The 5,564-nt window shown below is 38.6% G+C and overlaps 1 non-coding gene across 1 annotated transcript; it reads right to left on the reverse strand.

Annotated features, from left to right (window-relative positions):
• Positions 1–5,223: 5,223 nt before the first annotated feature.
• On the reverse strand, positions 5,224–5,331 carry LOC112788635 (small nucleolar RNA R71). Its single transcript, XR_003195992.1, has one exon. It is a non-coding gene; the product is annotated as a small nucleolar RNA R71 (small nucleolar RNA).
• Positions 5,332–5,564: the final 233 nt, after the last annotated feature.

The raw sequence follows: 5,564 nt of genomic DNA on the forward strand, positions 1-5,564 counted from the left end.
GCTCTGGCTGGCGTTGAACGCCAGTTTGGGCCATCAAATCTTGGGCAAAGTATGAACTATTATTCATTTATGGAAAGACCCAATTGAGAACACGCCAATTGGACTTCTGTAGTTCCAGAAAAAACACGTTTGAGTATAGGGAGGTCAGAATCCAACAGCATCTGCAGTCCTTTCTCAGCCTCTGAATCAGATTTTTGCTTAGGTCCCTCAATTTCAACCAGAAAATACCTGAAATTACAGAAAAACACACAAACTCTTAATAAATTCCAAAAATGTGATTTTTGCATAAAAACTAATAAAAATATAATAAAAAGTAATTAAAACATACTAAAAACTATGTAAAAACAATGCCAAAAAGCATATAAATTATCCGCTCATCAGTGAGTCACGCGCACGCATGGAATGGAAAAATTGACCATCCACACGTACGCGTGGGCCACGCGTACACATCACTAAATGAACGTTGGAGTCCAATGTTGCCTCAAATGCTAGCCTCCAACGTCCGCTATGAAGAACCCAGAATTTGGATTTGAAAAACTAGAATCGACGCGTACGCATCAGTGACGCGTACGCATGGATGGGAAAAGGGTAAATCATGCGCACGCGTGAAAACTCTAACGTTGGAGGCAACGTTGGAGTTCCAACGCTGAGGCCAACGTCCCCTGCATGGTTTTGAAGCTGTAAAATGAAATCTTCGCATCCACGCGCACGCGTGAAGCACGCGTACACGTGGATGAGAATTTTAGCCCCTTGTGCGCAAACGCACAAAGCACGCGTACGCGTGGATAGCGGAATGTTGGTCCTCCAACGTTGAGTCAAATGCCAATGACAGTAAGTTTCTCTGGTTTTTCTGAAGAATGTTTGAGTCAATGTTGGCCGTCAAACGTTGACCCCAACGTGAAGCATCAGACTCTACAATTCAAACCAATTTCTTCTCAACAGCAAAGAACTAATTGGAGCCGATTCAACCCAATTCCACCAAGGCCAAAAGCCCAATTCAAAGATTGAAGATCATTAGAAGAGAGTGTATAAATAGTTTAGAATTTAAGTGAGAGTGACCTTTTTTTTCTGATTTGAATTTTCCTTTTACTGAGTACTGCACATTTACTTTCTGTTGATTTTTCTTTTGCAATCTATCTTTCAATCCGAATTTCCATTTTGAGAGCTATGAACAACTAAACCCCTTTCATTGGGTTAGGGAGCTCTGTGTAATTCAATGGATCAATAGTAATTTTCATTCATCTTCTTCTTTCTTTTCTCTTGATTTTGCTAGAAAGCTTTCGTCCTTTATCAAATTGGATAGTTATCTTGGGAAAGAAGCTATTGATGCCAAGGCATCATAGGCTAGTTTCACTGGCATTTTTCTGTTAGTTTTAGTTATTTTATGCATTTTCTTGAGCTTAAAGTAACCAAAAATGGTTAAATGAAGAACAAAGTAATGAACCATCCAAACAATATGATTTTGAGGCAAATGCCATGAGTTTTAGTTATATTACTTAAATGCTATGAATGAAAGATTTCTCATGAAATTTTGCAAGACTTTGATGCAATTGTTTGGATGATTCCAGGGAAGAAGAGGCTAAGCAAGGAAGCAACAAAATCAATAAAGGAAGCTTGTATATCACATGTGGAGTTTAAGTTCCAGTTTAAGCCTAAACTGGAGCTTAAACGCCAAAATCATGAAGGATAAGAAATGCTGGGATTGAAGTTTAACCTCCAGTTTGACCTCAAACTGGAGGTTAAACGCCAGAATGAGTATGCCACCCAGGGAGGAGTTCCACGTTTAACCTCCAGTTTGACCTCATACTGGAGGTTAAACGCCAGAACCAGGAAGAGTACCAGGGGCCATTCCACGTTTAAGCTCCAGTTTGACTCAAACTGGAGCTTAAACGTGTTCGATAGCTTTTCTACTCCAGGGTTGCTCTCTCTACCTCCACGTTTAACCTCCAGTTTGACCTCAAACTGGAGGTTAAACGTGTTCGACACCTCCAGGGCCACCATTCCAAGCTTCCACGTTTAACCTCCAGTTTGACCTCAAACTGGAGGTTAAACGTGTTCGACCTCCAGTATGCCTCCACCCCTTTCCACGTTTAACCTCCAGTTTGACCTCAAACTGGAGGTTAAACGTGTTCGACCTCCAGGGCTGCCCTTCCTATCTCCACGTTTAAGCTTCAGTTTAACCTTAAACTGAAGCTTAAACGTGTTCGACTACATGACTCTCCAGGGCTACCTTCTTCCATTTCCACGTTTAAGCTTCAGTTTAACCTTAACTGAAGCTTAAACGTGCTTCTACAAATGGCCTCACTGGAAGTGTCTGGCGTTTAAGTTGCAGTTTAAGCTTAAACTACAACTTAAACGCCACTCTTGAAAAGGGTTTCTGGGCCAAAAATATTGTGATTTAAGTTAGTCTTTGAGCACAATTATTAACTTAAACTTACTTTGGTATGAAACCCAATTGAATATCATGGTTTATGGGATTGGGCCTGAAGGATTGATGAGTTTGAAATCTCAATTTATTGAGTCATGTGTCATTATTTGATTATCACTAAGTTGGCTCAATAAATGTTACAGGATCTGGATCAACAACCTCATCAAGATTATGGATCATAAACCCAAGGCAAAAGGAAAGCAAGGAGAGGCCTCAAAGCCCAAGAAGCACAACTGAAGCTCAATATAGAAAGTGTATAAATAGGATAGAAGTTAAGTTAGAGAGGACCCTTTACTTTCACTTTTAGCTAGTTTCCTTTTCTTTGTAATTGAATTCAGAGCTATGATTCACTAAACCCCCTTTCATTGGGTTAGGGAGCTCTATTGTAATTCAATGAATCAATAATAGTTTATCTTCTTCTTCAATCTTTTCTCTTGAATTTTGTTAGAAAGCTTCTCGATCTAATTCCATTGAGTAGTTGTCTTGGGAAAGAGACTACTCATACTTGGAATCCTTCGGAGCCTTGGGAAAGGAATGGAGGATTCATGCTAGAGAAGCTTTCTCACAGTGGATTGGATTGGGGTTTGGATGGATATTGTGACATGTAATCCTACCAAATTGTGGTTCATGAAATTGTGTGGTATAATCAGTGATCAAGCATCATCTCTTCTTATGAACATTTAAACCAAGGGATTGGGAATTTGTTTGTTTTTAGAGAGCATTGGTGAGCCAAGGAATTGGGATCCAATCATATAAGATTGCCAAGCAAAATTCAATGAATGCATTGGTTGAGGAAGAGATTTACATGTTTTGATTCGGAGATTTCAATATCTCCTAAACCCAATGAATTCCCCATTTCTGATTTCCACTTTCTCTTACATTCTGCAATTCAATTCTTGCAATCATCCCCATTCCCTTTTAATTTCAGCAATTTACATTCTGCTCTTTAATTCATGCAATTTAAGATTCAGCCATTTAATTTTCTTGTCATTTACTTTTCCCGCCAATTTTACATTCCGCAATTATCATCTCAAATCTTGATTCCGCTCAACTAGAACACACTTCTAATCCGAATTGCTCACTCAACCAATCCTTGTGGGATTCGACCTCACTCTATTGTGAGTTTTTACTTGACGACGATAACCGGTGCACTTGCCGGAAGGAATTTTGCCGATCGTGCAATTTCCTAAATCGTAGCATAACACGTTTATGCGCATCAGCTATTCATAATTGGATCTCCTCGGAACCTTGGAAGAGGAATAAGGATATCATGCTAGAAATGCTTTCTCACATTGGATTAGATTGAGGTTTGGATAGATATAGTGACACGTAATCCTACCATCACTTTGATCAATGAATTTGTGTGGTATAATCAGTGATCAAACTTCATCTCTTCCCATGAGCACTTAAATCAAGGAATTGGGAAATTGTTCATGCTTAGAGAGATTGGTGAGCCAAGGAATTGGGATCCGATCAATTAAGATTGCTAAGGAGATGAACGAATGCATTGATTGCAGAAGAGATGAAAATGAATTTGATTCGGAGAATTATACATCTCCTAAACCCAATGATTCCCCCATCTCTGATCTACCCATTCTATTTACATTTTGCTTCTTTAATTTCATGTTAAATCCCCATTCCCTTTTAATTTCTTGCAATTTAAGTTCCTATTCTTTATTCCCAGTAATTTAATTTTCTGTCATTTAATTTCTTACAATTTAAGTTTCCCACCAATTTTTACTTTCTGCAATTCCCAATTCAATTCCGATTTTACTCAACTAGCATAATTCTCTAATTAACAATGTTCAATCTACCAATCACTGTGGGATTCGACCTCACTCTACATTGAGTTTTTACTTGACGACAATCCGGTGCACTTACCGGTAGGAAATTTTTTGAGAGACGATTTTCGAGTGAATCAAGTTTATGGTGCCGTTGCCAGAGATTGGTTTTGTATTGACAATTACTAAATTGAAGGATAACTAGATTGAGCACTTTACTTTTTCTTTTGATTAATTCAATTTTAATTCTAGTTATTTGGTTTATTCTCTGCAATTTTCTGTTAGTTATTTCTCTTTAATTTTACCTTACTTCTTTACTTTCCAGCAAGCTAACCTACTAACTATTTGATAAATTACTCTAACCAAGCTAACTATACTCTGTTTTAGTAGACTGTACACTTGCTGTTTCTTGTACTTGTTCATTGTATGAAAGGTAGGAGAAAGGAAACTTCAACTTCCTTTGATAGTGAACCGGAAAGAACCGTCCTGAGATTAAGGAGGGAAGCAAGAGGAAAAAGGGTTGTTGGTGCAGAAGAAGAGGAGGAAGACTTGGATATAACCATGGAGGATGATATGGAAAACCATAATGAAGGAGAGGTGAATAACCATGCCAGAAGAGGTGGAGCTAACCCTGCTGGACAAGAGAGGAGAGTTCTAGGCTCATACATCAATCCAAATCCGGGAAATTGTGGTAGCAGCATTCAAAGGCCAACTATCCATGCTAATAATTTCGAATTGAAGCTTCAGTTCATAACTCTTGTCTAAAACAACTGTTCTTTTGGGGGTAGTACACAAGAGGATCCTAATGAGCATCTCATTAAATTCCAAAGGATATGAGACACAGTTAAATCTAATGGTGTTCATCCTGACACCTATAGATTGCTACTATTTCCATTTTCTTTGAGAGGCAAAGCCTCAAAATAGCTGGAGTCATTTCCCAAAGAAAGCTTGACTACCTGGGAAGATGTAATAAACAGATTCCTAACAAGGTTCTACCCTCCCCAAAGAGTAAACAGGCTAAGAACTGAAGTGCAGACATTCAAACAGCAGGATGGTGAAACTCTTTATGAAGCTTGGGAGAGATTCAAAGAATTGACAAAGAGATGCCCCCCTGATATGTTTAATGAGTGGTTGCAAATTCACATCTTCTATGAAGGGCTGAATTGTGAATCCAGAAAAGCTATAGACCACTCATCTGGAGGTTCCCTAAACAAGAAGAAGACCATTGAAGAAGCCATTGATGTTATAGAGACAGTGGCTGATAATGAGTATTTTTATGCCTCAGAAAGAAGTAATAATAGGGGAGTCTTGGAATTAAACCATATGGATGCAATCCTGGCTCAGAACAAGATGAT

The sequence above is a fragment of the Arachis hypogaea genome, chromosome 20, assembly GCF_003086295.3.
Source record: "Arachis hypogaea cultivar Tifrunner chromosome 20, arahy.Tifrunner.gnm2.J5K5, whole genome shotgun sequence".
Classification (NCBI taxonomy): domain Eukaryota; kingdom Viridiplantae; phylum Streptophyta; class Magnoliopsida; order Fabales; family Fabaceae; genus Arachis; species Arachis hypogaea.